This window comes from Panthera onca, chromosome D1, assembly GCF_046562875.1.
Source record: "Panthera onca isolate mPanOnc1 chromosome D1, mPanOnc1 haplotype 2, whole genome shotgun sequence".
Taxonomy (NCBI): Eukaryota; Metazoa; Chordata; class Mammalia; order Carnivora; family Felidae; genus Panthera; species Panthera onca.
Window position 1 is genome coordinate 87,530,508 of NC_138348.1, and position 21,961 is coordinate 87,552,468.

Genomic DNA, 21,961 nt, shown 5'->3' on the forward strand with positions numbered 1-21,961 from the left:
TCCAAACACTGAGCAAGTTACGACAGGGTTAATCCATATGGGTTTGTCATGAGTTGTTAGCCTAGATCACTAAAGTTTATGTTGGAGACATTTGTCCATGCCAGGGGCTAAGACCGGCTGATTCTGCTCCCTCACAGGTCAAAAACTGGCAGTTGAGGCTTCTACCACCATCAGATCTGCTGATTCTGCTCCTTCACAGGTCAAAAACTGACAGTTGAGGCTTCTACCACCAAAAGGCTGATTTTTAAACCTTCATCATCTTCCAGAAGTCCTTAAAGACTCAGAAGAGGCCATGACTTTGAAGGAAAAGAGCCCCACATTTCAAAACATAGAGTATTCATTCTGTCTTGGAGCTGAAGGGAAACTTAGAGATCATATCACACAAACCTCTAATTTTGTATCTGAGAAACCCAAGGGAAGGGATGTCAAATGACCCAACAGAAAAGCCTCTGTTTTCCCAGCCAGGGATCCTACCACTGGACCACACCCCTCCAGGCAATTTCTCCTTGGGAGCAGGAGATTCATATATCACCTGGAGCTGATGTTTTGGAGAAATATCCCAATATCCCTGCCTTCTGGAGAAGGAAGGGACTTCTCCACAGGAATCTGGATTTTCTTTCAATATCTGTGTTCATTTTTGAGCTAAGCCCACCCATAAGCACAATTAATGGAAAAGGAGCCGTGAACATGGAGTCAAATGGACCTGCATTCAAATTCTAGTCCTGTCATTTACTTGCTGTGTGATCACAAGCAACTCATTTGACCTCTCTGATCCCCAGTTTCCTTAGGTGTAATATGGGAAAATAATGTTTACCTCAGAGTTGCTATGAAGATTCAGTTGAATAATACAATGAACACAAAATGGCTTAATAGAATGCTTAGAATATACTAATGCTGGATAAGCACATGTTGGACCTGAATTTAAATGAGTTTTCAGGAACACAAGTATGAATATGAAGGCTTCCAAAAATACCTTCATTCACAGCCTGTTGTAAATATCTCAAAATCTACAATTAGCAATATAGACCTTAGGTTTTAAAAGGACTTCCAGTCTCTGAGAATTCGCATTAAAATAAAGACACCCTCAAGCCAATATTACCTCAAGCCAATATTACCTCAAGCCAATATTACTTAACACCTCAGCAGGAATTAATTGCTAAGGGGAAACAATTGAGGTCCTACAGAAGTAAGAGAAAAGAGGTATAGGGAAAGGAAACAGAGAAGAGATTTGTGCTAAATGGAACCAAACATTTATCAAATTCTCAATTTGCTTTGGACCAAAGGGACACAGCAGTTGGAAATCCAATGAAATTTTGAAATTCTAAAACAATCCTAAATGTGATGTTTATTTTTGTGTTTCCATGCTTCGATAGGGGAAAAGGGCAAGGCCCACCAAGCTCTCCTAAAAGTGACACTATTTGGAACCTTGTGTTCTGAAGGCAGGGAATCTGCACCTGCCCACTTCATTCATTTCTTCATTCATACCTCTGGCTTTTTCATTTGACACACACTTATTGAACCCTTGGAGACCTAAAGAGTAATAAAGCAGCAACCTTCTCTTGAAGAATTGACCTTCAATTCAAAGATACAGATTTGAAGCAAGCAATTATAATACAATGTGATAAGTGCTTTATAGGAGTATGAATGAAAACAGATAAGGAAAGGATTTTTTCTGGCTTAGGGGTTTGGAAATAGGGGGAAACCAGAAGGCTTCACAAAGAGAAGCCATCTGAGTGTTCATGTGGGCCAACAATCTGTGGTTAGGAAGAACATTCCGAGACAGGATAGTATTAGCCAAAAACAGAGATGTGTAAGGGCCAAGCACATTTGGTGGTCCTGCCACTTCAGGAGTCATTCCAGTTATGAATCTGTTGTCTCTCAGCTCAGAAGCACTATCTTACTTGGCCATGTGGTGCCGGGGCTGGGGATCTACAGATTACTTGTCTCCTCTGTCAGCAGGCTCCCTGTTAGGTCCCACAGACAGGGACCACTAGGGTGAGGCTGTAAGGCAGGGGGAGTATGAGACTTGGCCCTTCCTGTTGGCTTGTTCTTCCTGTCAACACTGCCCCATTAATGGCTCATCACCCTGACAGCAGTAATTGGTTCCAACCTCTGGGGTCCTTTGACTCCCAGACTTGTTTTGCCCCATGGAAATATGAGTCCCACTAGGGCAGCTCCTCTTCATCAGAGAGTTAAGCCCAGAAGCATGAGGGCCATTCTCTGAACTCATGAGTTACAGTGGAAGCTGAATAACTGCTCCCCTTCAGAGATGTGAGGACCTCTTCCAATGGACCCCTCTTCTGAGCTCCTGAGGTACTGACAGCCCATGGGGTATCTCTACCTCCCTAGAGATCTGAGCCTAATCTCCACAGAGCTCTTTCTCTGAGCCTCTAGGTTCTGATAATCCCAGTGTCTTCCCTTTTATGCCACAACTGTAGGACTGGTAGCTGCTTCCTGTAGTTACAACCTCTGCAATGCCTCAGAGTACGCTTTTTGTTTCTGTGAGGACTCTAACCCAATTAATTCCCATTCTGAATTTTCTCTGTCAAGATACCTAGACATGTTTCTGTTTTCCTGCCTGGATTCTGCCTGATATTCCATACATGAGATACAAGATGAGGCTGGAGACCTAGGATGAGAACTGGATTGTGGAGGGCTTTATATCCAATCAACAGTGTTTGACTCCATTTTATAAATAAGGAATGAGGACCCCCTGCAGGTGTCTAGGAAGAAGGTGATAAAGGCTGTGTTGGCAGTGGGTCACAGGACTAGAGAACGGGTGACTGAGGCCGGCAGATGAACTGGAAGGACATTTTAATAACACGGGCATGGGATATCAAGAACCTGGCCATGGCAGAGAAATAATGACAACAGAACATATTTGAAAAACAATTATGAGGCTTCATTCTTTTGGTATGCAATACAGATGGCTTTGAAGGGAACAGGCTTAGGATTCTGTATTTCATCAGATATGACTCTTACCCTTTCTCTATAGGTTCAAGAGATGTGGTATCTGAAAGAGAAACAGGTCTTGAGGCAGTGGGACACTGAGGTAAAGATGTAGACATTGGGTTGGAATTCTGCTTCCACCACAGTCTAGGGAGAATATGGTATAAAATACTTAATAATCAGATCTCAGTTCCCTCACCTTCAAAATGGAGCAAATTATACCTACATCAAATGGGTTTTTAAGTGCCATGTTTCCCAAACTGACTGACCATTAGAATTATCTGGAGAGCCTTTGAAAAATGTCAATTATCAGACCTTGCCCTAGACATACTGAATTAAAGTTTCTCAAATATGAGTCCTGAATATCTGATTTTTTTTTCAGTCTCCCAGGTGATTTTAGCAGAAAACTATCTGAGGGAACCACTGTCTTAGAATTTGTTATGGATAATGTACATGACTGTGTCTAGCTCACAATTTGCTGCCAATGCCCTACCTATATTTGCTCGTGGCACTTAGAACTAGTATATGCAAGTGGCCTCCTCATACAACCACCTGCAACTCTACCTGAGAGGTTTCTCCTGCTGCAGGAGCATGCTTTGCCCTCAGAGAAGGCAATCCAAGGGCATGTTCTACACACTGGAACTGAGTCCTAGCTGCTCACAGAAGCAACCTGCTCATTATTGCGCACTGTGTAGGTTACCTTCCTTCCTTCCCTGTCTCACTCAAACAATCATCTACCAATACATCCAGACATCACATCCCAAATAAACTATTTATATTCAAATTCTTTTCTCAGGCCAACTTCTGAATGAACCGAACCTAAAATACGAAGTTAGTCACTGTTAGAGTCTTTCCCCTTCATACCCTACAATCTAAGCCTCAGCAGATAGGAATGATTACCTATCCCACTTTGGTAAGGTGCTTTAGAGAGGACAACATTCCTCTACAGATATTTTTCATCTTATCTGATCATTACAAAAGCCTTGGGCATTAGGCAGATACTAGGACTACCAGTACTAGTATTCCATTTCCATGAGGAAACTGAGACCCCAATTGTTAAATGGCTTACATAGAGCACATAGAAAGTAGTAATACCAAGGTTTAAATTTTAGTTTTTCCATAAAAGCAACATTTCTGAGAATCTAATGAAATGTGTATGTCCTCTCTTAATCCATCCCCCCAAGTGTAGACGCTGACCAACTCAGAAATTTTCATATGTTCCAGGATTTCATATATTCATGGACTTCAGGTGTGCCCATGGATTCCCATAAGAGCCAGATGTTGAAGGTCTATAGACATAGAGCAATGATCCCTGCATTTCTGGCAGGCTATCCATTTCTTCTCACCAGGATTACTTTTCTTCCAAGATTTCACTCAAAGCCACACAGCCTACCATTTGCTTTTTTTGATGTTTTGAGTTAGACTATGAGGGGAGAGCAGTGCTTATCAATACGTGGCCAACATTATATATATAAGGAGGGAAGGAGAAAGGCCCCTGCTCTCTGAGAGCATTCATCAACAGACAGAACTGGTAACCAATAATCAAACTATAAGAACAGCAAAAACAAATACATACATACATACATACATACATACATACATACATCTTTGAATAGATTCATTTTCAGAACCCAGTCTGCAACAATAATAGATACTCAATAAATGGAGGTGTTTTGGTGCAGAGAATGTTATAAGAGTTTTATTTTTGAAAGAATACCTCTTTTTTATTCATCAGGAAAGACTTTCAAAAGGTGTCAACTCATGTGGTATTTGAAACATGAAGATCTTAACCAGTGCTTTGACAGTGGCCATTTACAAATTCAGCTTCTTAGGTTCACTAGCATGGGCAAGTCACCTAAACTCTCTTTGTTTCACCTTTTTCATCTGTACAATGAAGATGATCGTAGTACCTATTTCATCATGTTATTATGTAGAAGAAAGAAGTTGATACCTATACAACTCTAAGAACAATTGTTAGCACTCAGCAAGAACTTTGGAAGTATCCATTATTTGCCTTGGAAATGCTTCCTGTGGAAAACAAATCTCAGCTCAAAGCTTATGTGATAACCATTAATAGGGGGAGGGGATGTTTAAAATTCCAGGAAACAAAATGAGGGGAAAATGAAGAGAAACAGGGAAGGAGGGAATGCAAATACAAGGTCCAAAGTCCTTTGTTAACAAGATGACCACAGCTTCACAAGAAGACATCACTGGTTTTTCATCCCAATGGTCACCTCCTGAACAGCCACACAGAAACACTGCCTTTAAGAATAAGCTATTAGGAAGACAAAAACTAGGCATTTCCTCTCTTATCTCCTTTACTTCTCTTGTCTTTTACTAGTCATAGTTCTGTGCTATGTGACCAGGCCTGCCCATGTCACTTCTGGACAAGTCAGGCCCTCTGTGTTCCTGATTGATTCAGACTAAGGCCCAGGAAAGTGGCAAAGGCCTCAGGGAGAGGGCACCAGAAGTGGTCAGACAGATCTAGGACATCACATTAACTGGGTCCCCTACAGTTATTATTGTAGTTCTATCAAAAGTGTTATTTTCAAACATGCATGTTTATCCTTTTCTGCCAACAAAGTTGCTGCATTCTTATCTACCTGGTCCTGAACAGAAGTTTCTCTCCTATTTTTTGCTCCAATCACAGAAACATTAGATTAAAGCTTCTGTCACTGAATTGAATTTCAATTCCATGAAAGGACCACAGTGAATCTATGAGAAGAAATGGATTTGTGGCCAACAATCAGATGTGTGGCTAAGATTAATGGAGGTTTTTCATTTTGAAACTAAAGATAGAACGTTTCCTCTCAGGCTTTCTAGAACACTGCATTTTAGAACTGAACTACAGCTGGAGAAAAGGTCTACCCAGAAGAATTCAGGCTATCTTCAGCTCCAGAATCTCAATAGTGATCAACAGAGGCTAAACATAAGAACCTGAAAGTATTCAAACTGGAAACAGAAAGGCTCGAGGTAATGCACAAGTTTCACAGGTTGGGGTCTCTGAGAGCAAACTGTGAGACATAGTTTGGTATGCAAGAAGTCCATTAGGGATCAATAACTGAAAGGGAGGAAGCATGATTGGGTAGAGAAAGAGAGGAACTGTCATGCAGCCCAACAAGCTCAGCCAACCCAAACCACCAAGGAGCTCTGAAGCAAGTAGTACCTGTCACACTTACCCTGTGTTGGGCCCAATGGCCAGGACTTTGTATACCACCTGGCTCAGGCACTAAGCATGTTTCTTCAGAATGATATGATCTCAGGTGACACCCACCATTTCAGCTGAGATGGACCCTGAGAACCTGAGGGTGGGAAAATATCTGTCTCACATCTAGGCAATAAGTCTCTCCTGAAGGGAATATGGGTGATGTGTTTCCCTGTGCTGGCCACAATGGCTTATCTAGCTGCATGACTCTCATCCAAGAGGATCCTGGTCACCATGCCATTCTCAGGGCTGGGTTGCTAGACCTGTCCATTTATAGTCACAATTAGACAAGGCAATACCAAAAAATATCTCCTATATTGTTCCCTGGCCCCATTGAATCCAACACCTCTATCCAATCGTGATTATTGGGATCAGTTATGCAAACTTGGTGTCTCCTCTTCTTGTCCATTAATCTATGAATACAGATGCCCAAATGGCCAATGGTAAATCCATAACATATAATTCATTGGAAATCTTGCTGTGTTCCCAGTGAAAGTATATTCTTAGGGGAACTAGGACCTTTGACCCTGAAGAGTCTAGAGTTGTACAAGTTCCCCTGTGGGTATTAAGGGTGTCCTAGTGGAGTCAGTCCTGCTTCCACCTTTCAGTTCTTGGGCTCATGGTTGTTTTTTTTTTTTTTCCTGTTGGGAACACAGTGCTACATAAAGATTTTTGATTCAGTGGATATAATGTATATCAGAGGATGGCACCTCATTCTTACATAATGATGTCTCCAAACTAATGCTTCATCTATGCCTTTAGCAAGCCATCCCAATGGTCTATCAGTTCAACAGAATCTTGGTAGTATTGAATGTGATGTCTAATAGATCCCATGATAATGGGACCACTCTATACATTTTTTGCTGTAAATTGGATTTCCTACCCTGGCACAAGGAAATGTGGGATTCAGAACTGGTGGATCAAACTCTTTATATACTGTCTGCTGACAGTGCTTGCTGAGACCTTCAGACCAGAAAGGTAAATCCATGACTAAAATATATGTGTATTCCTCTGAAGATGAAACCCAGGCTCTTTCAGGATGGAAAATAGCTAGAATGAATTAAATATTTATCCCCCCCACCCAATTTTTTATGTTGAAACCCTAACATCCAATATGATGGTATTAGGAAGTAGAACCTTTGGGAGATGCTTAGATCATAAGAGTAGAATACTCATGAATGGGAATAGGACCCTTATAAAAGACACTTCAGGGAGCTCCTTTTCCATGTCAGCCATGTGAGAACACAGCAAAAAGATAGGAATCTATAAACCAGGAAACAGGCTCTCATCAGATACCAAATCTGTTGGCACTTTGATCTTGCACTTTCCAGCCTCCAGAACTGTGAGAAATAAACTTCTGTTGTTTATAAGCCAATCCATGGTATTTTTGGAAGGCAGCTGTGCTTACCCCTATACCACCAACGCCATGGTATTTTTGTTATAGAAGCGAGAACAGTATAAGATGGTGGCCAACTTACCCTCAAATGTTCAGTTGGTCTCCTTAAGGAATCCTGCCATTTTGAAATCTCAACATTATTTTCTGTTGCTGGCAGGTTGAGCACTCAGCAATGGCAGAAATCAGAATTGGTAAGTGGGAATCCCTGTTGTTGTGCCTATGCACACTCTTCATCCTTGCCACCATGACCCCTTCATTTATATACCCGTAGCTAATGTCAACTTTCCATTTTGTCTTGGCAGTTGTTATGTGCCTCTTCCTTGGCAGTTAATCTCTGGTGGGCATTAACATGTGATACAAAGATCCTCACACATGGCATTCACTTCCATATGCCGATTCACATGCTCCTACCCTAGCCTTCCCAGTCTCCAATTTCCTATCTTTGTCATTCCAGGTCAGCCAATCAGAATCACAGGTATTAATAATCAGAGCCCTTCCCACGATGTAACAGACCTGCCTTGGTTGGGTTGTTAACTCAGTAATTAGAGCTCAGCTGCTCTCCCTCAGATTCCTGGGCTTAGTCCTCAGCTTTCCCAGCCCACCTGCTAGAGAATTTTTGTATGCAACCAAAGACGCCCTCTGGCTTTCACACCTGGCTTTCAATTGCCTGTTGCTCTCAGCTGTTTATTTTCACTCTGTGAAGTGTCAATAACCCTTAGCAATAGCCATCCAATCCTGTTATCCTTACAGTTAATATTTTCTCCACACCTTTCAAACACCTGATGTATTGTTCCCATTGTGCATTCCCTTCAGCCAGTTCACCACCAGTGAATGGTAACCATTGGACCCCCACTTTGTGCCAGAGACTCTATTTGGCCCACTTGCCTCCAGTGAAAGAGTCCTCTTGCTAGCCAAGAAGTGAGTTGAGCCAACTCCAAAATCTCATCACAAACTACATCTTAGTATGCAAACTACATCCTGGTTTAGTACCATCCTAGGTTGGATTCTCTAAAACAGACTCTGAAATGGAATTTAAAGTATAATATATCAGTCAGTAGTCAACATCTACAAAAATAAAGAAAAAAAAGTGTTGGAAAGAAGGAAGTCCAACTGGGATGCAGACCCTTCAAAGCCTCAGCAAACCCCCAGGGAACTTTGGAGTGACCTTTGCCCATCAGTGTTGTCCTTCTCAGGTTAGGATGACTGGGCTGCTATGCCTCCATCTGACTCTGTCACCAGATGTGGGCTGCTCTGGGAACAGCATGACCAGTGAGGAAGCCAGCCATCTGCAATTGAGACGGAGCCTTAAGGGGCTGAGATAGGCTGACTGCCAAGGGCATGCCGCTGAGCTGGGCAGTGTGTTCTAGGGTCTGGACAGTGCCTCTCCACTTTTCCATGCTCATCATACTCAAGAAGTACTGTATCCACATTCCAATCTTAACTTTGACCGTTTCAAGCCAGAATGTACCTTTAGTAGCATCTCTGTTCCTCTCTGCACCTCTTTTTCACTGATAAGAACTTACAGGAGAGTGACTAAAGTCTATCTAGAATACAGGGCTCTTGATTACTAGTCTCTGATTAACAGTCCTTACTTATTCAGGTCTTTATCAAATGTTCTTCTCACCTTCAGGGCATGTATTTGTTGTATATGATGTCTGTACATTTTATGAATATTTCACTTTGTAGATAGCCTCCCTCAGGCTGCAAGCAAAATGCCATGTGCCCCGCGGGTCTTCATTTAGATAATAATTAACTAAAAGGGAGAGAATGAAGACCTGCTGTGTACCCCAGAATTCCTCTTGTGTTCTGCCTCTCTCTCTCTCTCTCTCTCTCTCTCTCTCTCTCTCTCTGTCACACACACACACACACACACACACACACACACATGCAAATACCAGCTGGCATTTGATTAGCATTACCACACTACAGTGTTAATTCTAGTTGTGCTTTCTGTTTGTTCACTAGGCATTCACAGAATTGCTATTAGGTGCTTTGCTAGGCACTGGGGATGCCTGTGGGTTGAATGGACAGTCCCTGGCCTCATGGAACTTGCAGTGTGGAGGGGAAGACAAAGAGGGAAAGCTGCAATGACAGGTGATCAGGACTCTGATGGAAATGTGCCCAGAACTGTGGTAACACCTGTACCTGGGACCAGGTAAGGCTTAGACAGAGGGATGAAGAAAATGTCTGAACAGACAAAGAGCAGATATGTCTGTGCAGGGTATGAGGATAAGGCATATCCTCATGGCCTGAGGGAGCATGGGTGAGGTTGGAGCATTGGTGTGTAAGGAGCCCCAAGAGGTGAGGCTCCTGAGGGGGCAGGGCAGAGTGCACCTGGGGAAAGCACTAAGACCAGCTAGAGGCTTGGGGGGCTTTTGAGGGACCTGAGCACATGGTGCATTAGGAAGACCAGCTGGCCAAATTGTGGATTGGGTGGGATGGACAGTGAGAGTCAGAACTGAACTTGGGGGCACCATCACAGTACTCTGGGCAAGCACAGCAGCAGGGGTAGCAGCGAAGGTAGGACAGATAGAGAGATATGAGGAAGTAAAATTAATCAGACTTGAAGATAGAAACTGGGAGTGAGGAAGAGCAAGGACAAGATGAGGTGTAAAAGGAAAACAGGTTTGACCTAAGCCTTAGGATCCAGTTTTGCACATGTTGACTTAGAACTGGCATAATTAGATGGAGATGCCCAATAAACAACTACATATATGGCTGTGATGCTTGGGTGCAGTAACTGTGTTAGAAATACAGATTTGGGGGGTGGCAGGTATGTTAATGTGATATTCAATACGGTGGTTACATTTCCAGATAGTGCAGCCACACCTGTCTTTATACCTACTGTGGGCAAGTAGAAGGCGGGCACACTGGGAATCATGTATAAGAAGCTGCCTAGACTTTGAAACTGGAAAGAGAAGTCCAGATATTACAGAAGAAATTAAAGCCTACCATTCAGAACAGTTTGCAAATCAAATCCCTCCCTTGGCCCTTCAATAGAGAGGAAATAGAGAACAAAGAATGGCAAACAGAGGGTTTTTAAATAAATCATAATTAGTAACACACACATGGGCTCAGTGTCGGTGAGCAATTAGACAGCTAATTATATTGAAGCTGCGTGTTCATGAAGCCAGAGAGTCTCACCCCAAAATGGGAAGCTTCCAGCAATTGCAGGGAAGCCTGGAGGGATGGAGGCTGCCAGTGGGACTCTTCCAGGCCTCCAATAAATACTTGGTAAAGGTAATGTGTGTGTGTGTGTGTGTGTGTGTGTGTTTAAGGATACTATGTATGAATCCACATACTGAGAAATTTTAAGCACCTGCAATAGCAGCTGGGCTTCTGGACCAACTGGAAGAGAAATGGATTCTCTTAACCAAGTACCACTCTTAAAAATGCTGCCCTCCAACTAAAGGCTTCACTGGTTACCCCAGGGCTCTTGGGGCTGTGTTTGTGCATAGCAAGGGCTCCATCTAGTGGTCTATTCTGGAATCACTCTCAGTATCTACGATGTGGATTTTGAGGGTTCTAATCCAGTAGTGTGCCTAGGAGTGTTCTAGGGTGGTGAGGTTTGTCTGAATGCAGACACCTGACTGGCTAACCTGGTTAACCATGTTCTAAGCTACATAAGAAAAAAAAACACATTCATTAACAACACAATTGTAAAAATAGGTCAAGCACAGAGAAAAATTATGGATTTTTTCCTTATTTTTCTTTTGCAATTTATTTTGTACAATTCTTTTTGTCTTCAAAAGCCTTGGGATATGTGTAGGATTTGCTGTTTAACTGTGTTTTTCTCTCCCTTTTTGTTACTTTTCTCCCACAAACATAAGGAACAAAGACTTTATCAGAAACCAAAGGTTTTGCAAATATCAACGTAAAAAAAAAATCAGTGATCAGGAAATGCTTGAAGGAGCAAGAGGTAGGGGATGGGGCTTCAGTTCTTTTGAGAAACCTCTCTTGCCTCAGCATCTCACTTCTCCTCACCTTGGTTTTCTGCCCCTGCGACCCTTACATCCACACACAGACTGCTCCTGGCCAGATATGCATGTGAAGGAAGAGATAGAGGCCAGGGAAAGGATGATGTGGTCAGTGCTGGGGTGGGGGCAGGAAACTGGGGGCAAACGTTTTTACTGTTTTGGGGAAAGAATTTGATCTCCAGTGCTGAGGAGAGAGGGCCACCTTCCAAAGAAATCGAGGGCAGAGGGTGCTTCTGAGCAGAGAAACCAGCAATTAGGAATGCTGTGGGGTCTTGAGATGGGGACTGCAGGCAGGTCTGGGGGCCAGCAGCCACTCAGCAAAGCCATGAGGCTTGAAGAGATCTCACCTTGGGAGAACTGATAGCAAATTCCGGCGCATTCTGGCTCTAACAAACTAATACGCAGAGCAAGCTGGTTGTCGACTCTCCTGAAGGTGATTCAAGGATAAAGAAAGGGAAAAGAATTAGACCCACCACTGTACCAGTCACCATGAAATCAGAGGTAAAAATGCAAAAGGAGAAGAGCTGAGATGAATCCCTTTCCCTGGCATGCACATTGGCTCCCTGTCATGTCTGCCCCTGACACAGACCACATCCCTCAAGAATAGAGCTACACTCAGAATTCAAATGTGCTATCTATGCTGCACGTATATGCAGAAACAAGGTTGTTGCCAACACTTCTAATGGAAAAATGGTAGTCTGAATACAAAGGGAAAGCAGGCTGCTCCACTCTATGAAATCGTCTATATGAAATCGGAAATAAAACTGCAAGAGAAGCAAGAAAAGCTTGAACAGAAACTCTTCTCTGAGCATAAAAATGAGTTGAACTGAGCAAAATCATAAATGCAAACCATCCACATCACCTTTGCCACAGGGGACGATGCCCCAGAATAGAATTTAATGCCAAATTAAATGTTCCATCCACCTTTTCCAGCAACAGAGCTGTAAAAAGGGAAAACAAATCAAGGCTGCTGCTGCTATTGCTGAAGGATATTGGCTGATGGCACATAAATAAGTGTACAGGAGCCAGTTAATCTGGGTGTGGGATACCTTGGGCCTGGAAGGGTCAGAGAATGAGGGGCAATCATCACAAGGGGTATACCTTGGAGGTGAGGGCATCAGTCATATTGATTTCCTCTGGCACCTCAAATGGCATTTTCCTTTTCCTTGCAGAGGTTTTGGACTTCCCAGACTTTACTGGATGCACTGGAAGACTATTGATTATGATCAGAACACCCAGACAGGAGGAAATGCGGGGGTTGGGGAGAGGCATTTCCATAGCAGAAATCTGGTATCAGGTAAACAATGACGCCTAACACTTGCTTGGCAACAAGGCACCAGGATAATAAGGAAAAATGTGAATCACAAAAAATGCTCTGGGTTCGAATTCCAAAAGATCGGATTTCAAGTGTGGCATTGACCTTTACCAGCTCTATGGCCCAGGGCAAGTCACTTCGGTGAGCACTCCATATCTCAGCATTTTTGTTTGTGCAGGGTGGGTCTTGGACAAGATATTCTTAAAAATTCCTTTCTGGAGAGCTGCCTGATGTGAGAACACTAGCAGAAGTGTAGAGGAAGGAGTAACTCTAAATGGGATGTCAGTGAAAACCAACACGAGTCATGTCCACAGAGACAACAGTAATCACTTTTACTTCTATGGGGCTTATTTTTGTTCTACTGTTAGTATATATCCTCCTTATCTTTAGAAAACAAACAAACCAGCAAACATTTCACCTCTAGTGAAAAATGCATACAGTTGCCTTATTTTGTAACTGCATTCCTAAAATCTCATGCTAAAGTGGATTGTTACAAACCAAATACCATTCTCCCTATAGGAAGATTGCTATAATTGGGAATTGTGTTCCACATCAAGAATTTGGCATCAAATAAATCATAGACATCGCTAACAATATGATATAAGGGGAGAGACATAACAATAAACTTCTATAATCATTTAAAATAGTAAAATTGTGCTCCAACTCACATAAAATGGGCATTAAGTATATGGTACATGTTGATTATGCAAGAGACCCCAATGTGCTATAAAGTGTACATAGAACACATAAAACTCTAACATTAGCATACCATAAATTCAACCTAAAACCAGCATACCAGCTATAATAAATTTAATTAAACATTAAATGAACATTAATTTGCTTTTTCTTCTTAGAATTTAGAATGGGTTGTTGAGGCTGATTTGGCTAACTTGTATCTCTTAAAAATAACAACAACAACAACAAAATTTAGTTTAAGTCAATGTGTTCTTTTTTTTCATAATTTATTGTGTTAAAAATGGCCAAAACAGAGTCACATATCCTAAACCCTACCAAGACCTAATACCTGCCCTAAAGGTAGCTTCAGCTTCTCCCAGAAATGTGACTTACAATCAGCCAACCTGGAATTTCCTGGTCAGCACTAGGAGGTAGTCTGCTGACAGACCTAGTCCATTGCCAGTAGGAAAGCAACCTTGCCTGAAACAATGCATTCTTTGCTAATCATTTCCTTTTTTTCCCCTCCCTCTCTGCCTTTAAAAACTTTCCTTTTTGGGGGGCGCCAGGCTGGCTCAGTTGGTTAAGCATCTGACTTCGGCTCAGGTCATGATCTCATGATTTGTGGGTTTGAGCCCTGCGTTGGGCTCTGTGCTGACAGCTCAGAGTTTGGAGCCTGCTTTGGGTTCTATGTCTCCCTCTCTCTCTGCACCTTCCACACTTGTGCTCTGTCTCTTGAAAAATGAATAAACATTAAAAAATTGTAAAAAACTTTCCTTTTCTGCAGCTCCATGGAGCCCCTTTTTATTTGCTAGATGGGATGCTGCCCAATTAATGAATCATTGAATACAGCCTATTTGATCTTTAAATTTACTCATTTGAATTTTTGTTATTGAACATTTGTAACAAACAGGGGAATTTGGACAGTTCCATTAACTATGGAGCCATCTCAAAAAAGAGTAGATGCCAACACACATTTGTTTTTCACAGATAATGATGATGGCGTTTCCCCCCCAAAATAAACATCAGTTAAGTAAAAGCTTATCTAACATCCCTCCCCTTCACCCCTTCTTGTCTCCTCCTTGTTCAAAAGTTTGGACCAAATAAAGGCCAACCAATACGAGAACAGTAAGTGCTACTTAAATCACTCCACATGACACTTTGTTGACAGCTATTAGAGACCTTCACACCTTATCAGAAAAAGGAGAACAATTACAAGTCATTTGGATGGCCTTCAAAAAGAATGTTAAATCATTTCTCTCAGACATAAGACACATTGTCCACAGCCTCTGTGGAAAACAAAATATTCTCTTATATTTTCATACACTTTACAGTTTAAAACTATTATGTAAGTTGATTATTCCAGCTATCCAATTAGGAATATATGTCTGGCACTCTGATTTCCTGCTTTATGATTGAAGAAATAAAAGTTTAGATAGCTTAAGGGACTGATTTGCAGTTACAAAGCTGAAGAAAGGCATTATGAACTAAGGCATTATTATAAAAAGTGTAGAGAAGCAGTGTCCACAAGTATTTCATGAATATGAGTCTATGAATCCTAAAATAATAATAATAATAATAATAATAATAATAATAATGATGATGGAAGATGACTTAGGGGTCCCACTCTATACAGGAGTCTCCTTCATAATATTCAGCTCATTTAAAATCACCCCATGGGCTAAAGCAGTCCACTTTCTACAGGGACTCTCAACCAGGGTTAATTATCCCACAAGGCATAACACTCCATTTTTTGACAAAGTGTTTTAATTATTAGAAAAGTCTTCCTTCATTTATCCTAATTCTGCTTTCTAGAATCTCAAAGAATATGCCTAATCATTCTTCCACACAATATTTCAAATAGTTGAAAATAGCTGTTTCCCACTCATAAGGCATAGCTTCTAGACTCTTTGTTCTCCTGGTGGCCATTCTTTGATTTATCTATGCCACTCTTAAAATCAGGTTGCTGGGAGCAACCGTAAAACTCCACGAGAATTCTGACCACTGTATAATGGCCTGAGATCTTTATCAATATAGCTCTTTGTGTTCTGAACTGAAACTTTTATTAAATATAGCTTTAAATAATAATTTTTGGCAGACACGTGGTGTTGGTTTATATTAATCTTGCATCCAACTAAGATCTCTGTTTTCTTTCCCCATATAATCTGCTATTGAGCCAATATTCTCCTATCATAATCATATTAGGTCATGACATTAGCAAATATGGGAGGCTTATCTTTATGTATTCAGTGTTTCTCAATAGGAGTTCCAATGAAATTTTGGACAGGATAATTCTTTGCTATATGGGACTGTTCCGTATATCATAGGATGCAATTAAGTATTAGTGGCAACATTTGATTGTCCTTGTGACAATCAAAAATAACCCTATGCACCTCCAAAACATCCCTAGGAAAACGATTCCACTGCAGTTGAAAATCCTTATCAAATCATCAATTGAAATGCTGCAGTATGAAGAACAGAGCCCTCTGTCATGTCAGTATAGACTTCTTTCAAGGCTGACATGTATTTTATGGTCAAGATTCTATAGATACAAATTTTATCCAGCTACACATTGACCTAAATGTATAATAGTAAGCCCTCATTTCTTCTTATTATTAATAAAAATTGGATGGAAATATTTGAAAATTGTGCTTTCAGGATAATAGCAGAGAAACTTAGCATAGGTAAAATATATATGACAAGAGTTGATTATAGTTTCGGGATCTAATTTCCAAAGTTGGCTCCCCAGTGAGCCAGGCCACCTGCTGCTTGTGACCTTCTAGTCTCTTCTCCTTGAAGATGGGTTGGCTCTGTGACTTCCTTGAACCCATAAAATGCAATGTAAGTTATGCTCCCAAGCTGGCTCAGAAGAAGATTTGCAGCTTCTTCCTGGCTCTCTTGGAAATATTTCAAGGACCCCTTAGCTGTTCTACAAGAACTCTGACTACCCCAAGTTGCTGTTCTGATGAGACCAAATAGGTACACACAGCCAAGCCAAATATTTTAGCCATGGCTAGTAAGGTGACAGTCACAGGAGAGAAGACATCTTTAACTTTCTAGACAAGCTCATACTCTAGCCAAATACCACTGAGCAACTCCATTCAATGCCACATGGAGCAGAATTGCCAAGAACAGCATTCCCATATTCCTGACCCATAAAACTGTGAAATATAATAAAACTTGACAAAAGAGCCTGTATTCCCTTCTCCCTGTAATTCATATTCTGCAGCAAAATGTGCATTCATTTCTTCTCTCATTCACCACACATTTATTGAACTCCTATTACATTTCAGTATTTTGAGAGATATTGGGAATAAAATGGGTGATAAAAAAAAATCCACCATCTCTGAACTCAGAAACATCACAGTAGAATGTAGGAGATTCATAAACCAATAATTATGATGGATTTTAAAGTAGTATGATAGAGGTGGATGTGGGGATCTGTGAAAGCACAGAGAAAGACCTATAGTTGGGGGAAAAGGATGTCACAAGAGGCCCTTTCATGGTAGGGACTCATAAAAGGCATGACAGAGTCATCAGGAAAAATAAAGAGAGCTAAAAGAATTTTAAAGCAGAGGGTATAGCATGCAATGGCAAAGAGTTGTGAAAGATACAATTCATTGGAAGTTTAGTATGACTAAAGACACAGTGCGAGAAGTCCAATAAGAAAAGAACCTAGAGAAGTAAGCAAAAGCAAGATCTTCGAAAGTTGCTAAATGCCATATATGGTAGTCAGCTTCCAAGATGGCCCCACAATGAACCCTACATTCTGGTCTCCAGACATTTGTGTAGTCCCCTCCTACATTCTACCAAGGTTGGTCTGTCTGAACAACAGCATACCAGGAAAATGACAGTGTATCACACTTGAAAATAGATTATAAAAGACTGAAGCTTCCATCTTGAGCTCCTCCCACCCCTCACTCTCTCATTCTCTCCCCTTACCCCACCTCTCTGTCTCTCTCAGATACTCCCTTTGGGAAAAGCATGTTTCAATGGAGAGACCCATGTGGTAAGAAATTGAAGACTTCTGCCAATAGTCACATGAATGAGCTTGGAAGTAGATCCTCCAATCCCTGTCAAGTTTTCAGAGACTGAAGCCCAGGCAAACAGATTAACTGCAACCTCATGAGGCATCTTGAGCTAGAATTATTAACTACTAACTACAGCCAAACTACTCCAAGATTCCTGATACTCAAAAACTATATGACATAATAAGTGTTTGTTGGTTTAAACCACTAAGCCTTGGGATTATTTATTATGCAGCAATGGCTAATATACCATGCTGAGAGGTTTAAATATTAGCCTTAAATTGATAGAAAGTCTTTATAGGACTCTAAAAAGCTAGACAACTATTGGGGTGCCTGGGTAGCTCAGTCAGTTAAGAGTCCAATTTCAGCTCAGGTCATGATCTCACCATTTGTGGATTCGAGCCCCACGTCAGACTGTACTGACAGCTCAGAGATAGGCATCTGCTTCAGATTCTGTGTCTCCCTCTCTCTCTGCCCCTCCCCTCACTCTCACTCTGTCTTTTTCTCTCTCAAAAATAAATAAACATTAAGAAAAAACAAAGCTAGACAACTATTTGCACATTGGAAAGGTCACTGGGTTAGCAGTTTGGAGGGTAAAATGAAAGAGTAAAGGGAATAGCTGGAAAGAGACAGCCATGATAACCCAATTCTGAACAGATCATGAACTGTACCAAAACAATCAAAAAGGGAGGACGAAGTAGATGTAGGTTTAAGCTATATTAATGAGCCCAAATTTCTGGTTTAGACAAGTGGGCAAGCAGAAGCATAGTCATTGAATCAGAGAATACAGGAAGAGGTCAGAATTTGGAATTTACAGCAAAGATGATGCACTTAGATTTGAACATGTTAACACTAAGAGGCCCATGAGACATCCAAGAGAAGAAAAGACACATTGGATATATGGATCTGAGACTCAGAGCTGCTCTGGGTCATAATAGTCATCAGCATGGAATTGGTAACTGAAGTCATGGATTAGGATGAGCACTGCTGAGGCGTGTGTGTGGAATAGGAACAGCAGGAAGTCAGTAAAACCAAAGCCTGTTGACCAGTTAGACCCTATTTCTTCTAAACCCTGCACAGACATATTAGGAATTTAGTCCCTTCTCCGTAACCAGGGATTATAACAGTCATTTTGTAAGATGAAAAAAAATCACTCTTTACCCTAAATATGCCAGAGGAAAGGAAATCATTAAGTATTTGACAATCATTTTCATTTGCTTATTCCTTTGCTTAAATCAAAGATGATTTCTATAAGTTTAGATGCTCCTTGCAGAATTCTAAGCATGCTGTTAAAGATATAAATTAATTTATCCACCAATCTCTAAGGAAGTAGATTATAGGAGAGCCCTGTCATAGACAACTTCCCCTGCAGATGAGATGTGCCCTAAAAGTAGCAAATCAGATGAAAGACAAAGGTGTAAAATATCTCTATTAGTCAGGGTTCTCCAGAAAAAATAGAATCAATAGTGTGTGTGTGTGTGTGTGTGTGTGTGAAATCATACAGTATTTGTCTTTGTCTGTTTGGCTTATTTCATTTAGCATGGAGGTTGCCAAAGGGATATGAGGGGGATGGTTGAAATGGGTGAAGGGGATTAAGAGGTACAAACCTCCAGTTACAAAATAAATAAGCCACAGGGATGAAAACCACAGCATAAGGAATACAGTCAATAATATAACACTTATCATGGTATTTCATAATGTATATAATTGTTGAATTACTATACATCTGAAAATAGTTTAGTATTATATGTCAACTGTACTTCAATCAAAAATTTAAAAATAGTGTGTGTGTATGAGAGTGGAATATTTATTTTAAGGAATTGGCTCATATGATTGTAGAGGCTGGCAAGTTCAAAATCCACAAGGAGGGCAAGCATGCTGGAGACCCAGGAGGGATTCAGTGTTGTAATTCCAGCCAGAAAGCCATCTGCTGGCAGAATTCCTCCTTGCTTGAGGGACATCAGATTTGTTCTGTTCAGCCTTCCAACTGATTGGATGAGACCCACCCACATTATGGGGGACAGCCTACTTTGCGCAAAGTCCACCAATTTAAGTATTAATCTCATTCAAAAAAAAAAAAAACCCTCACAGAAACATACAGAATATTTAACCATATACCTGGGCACCATGGTCTAGCTATGCAGACACGTAAAATTAACAGTGACAATATCTGTGATAGAGGGATGGTAGGAGACAAGATGTTTTGACTGTTATTTATCACTGAATTCTTCTTTGCAGCCAACACAGAATCCTGTACAGTGCCCTGCACATAGTAGGCAGGTTCAGCTAAATGGCTCAGGCTGACATTCACAGTCCCTGACATATCCAGATACAGCTAATTTGGTAAAGGTGACAACAAAGTCACAGAGGGGACTTTTTCCTCCAGTGTGCTTGTTAAGAAAGTAAATAAAAAACCCACCCTAACAACAGTGTGCTTTTCTGACTGTATTCCATTCCTGGTGGTCATCACAGCAGCAGGCAAAGGATTGGGACAGCAAACATCATGGGTGCTCCTTCTCCCATCCCTAATGAACCATCCTTGGGGGTTGCTGACCAAGTCTACCACTTCTGCCAAGAGTAAAAATAAAATGCCCCGGAAAGAGATGAATTTGTCTGCATCTGGAAAGATACTCATCATTTTTTGTATATTTGTGTTGCTTTCCTTTCAGGAGAGAATGAGGAGAAACTAAATGAGCTGTTCTTAGTTAGGAACAATGTGAATTCAGAATGAAGCAAGCTGTGGGAGGCTGCATGGTGAGCTAGTGAAGAAAGCAACAAAACCAGGGGCGCCTGGGTGGCTCAGTGGGCTGAGCGTCCAACTTCAGCTCAGGTCACAATCTCACAGTTCGTGGATTCAAACCCCATGTTGGGCTCTGTGCTGACAGCTCAGAGCCTGGAGCCTGCTTCAAGTTCTGTGTCTCTCTGTCTGCTCTTCCCCCATTCATGCTCTATCTCTCTCTGTCTCTCAAAAATAAATAAAAGTTAAAAAAAAAAAAGAAAGAAAACAACAAAACCCAAATCAGGGTGGGTCTGGGGCAGGGCAAGAGGTAGGGTGGAACATCTGCACCTGGAGCCAGAAAGACACCTTCTTCCACCTTCATTGACTTTCATCCCCCTGGAGATGCATCTGAGGGTGGGTGGGTAGTTAAGGCGTCTAGGTCTCTGCAGCCTACTTAATCTCAATAAAATGTTTGTTGATATTTTTCTTGCTCATGAAATTTCTTCCCAAGAAAGAACTACTTAATCTGGGTTCCACAGGCCTCTCAGGAGTCCAAGGATAGAATTAGGGAGTCCCATGAACTTGGATGGCAAATATATATATATTTGGGGTGTGTGTGTGTGTGTGTGTGTGTGTGTGTGTATAATATGAATAGAACATTTCTCAATAATTTGAATACATGCAAACCCCCAAAATATTAGCAGTATCTTGCAGATATCTAAAAATGTCTTTTATGCTCATCTCTACTTCATTCTGTTGCAACTTGGTGGTCCAAACCCATATCAGGATTCTGCAGGTCCCAAAGTTTACAGTAACTAAGTTTTCCTATATTGTTCAAACTAGATGTACCAGAAATGAAGCAAGTGCTGCATTTTGATCTCCATGTGGGCCCTTGGATCCATCTTCAACTGTTTAGAATCCAGAGAACAAGAAGAATGAGCAAAGTCACCAAAAATCCTCCCAAGGTGGGTGGGGTTTATCATTCACTTGGATACCAAATTATAGAACCCCATTATTATACTGAGCCCCTGTCTGCATAACTGCAAGAAATCAAATTCCTTCTCCAAGTGGGAGTACTTAAACCTTGCACAAATCTGTCTTTATAGCTGATCATCAACTTTCTCTTCAATTTACTGCCCAGGTTTTTCTGCCCATTCCCTCAGATTTCTCAGAGCTTCTTCTCAACGCTGCCACAACCCTCCTCCACCTCCCTTTCTTCCCAAAGTGAAGACATAAATACCTCCGTTATGTCTCTAAGCACAGCTCACCCAGAACAGTCATGGTTTAGAAATGAAGTTCAGAGAAGAAATAAACTATAAAAATTTAAAAGGAAAATCTAAATTAAATTATGATATGTAACTCTCCCAAAATCCACTGACAAGTCTCTCCTTAGGGGTCCTGAATGGTCACCTCTTTTGTCAACCTTTTACCATATGACTGGGGCTCACTGACCACCTCAGGTGGGGAGCCTATTCACCTTGGCCACCCTCCTCCCCCCAAGTTTATGGTGCCCTGCTCAACTCTCTGGCTTCAGCTAGAGGAATCCAAAACAAATTGACCTCATGGTATTCTCTCTAAACACACATATGAAGATAGCCTTATTTAATTATTAAACAGAATACCTAAGTCTGGAGTATCTGAAATTAGAAGATTTCCCCCAGCTCAAAGCTTCCTAAGAACCTTAGAAGGTGATACCTACC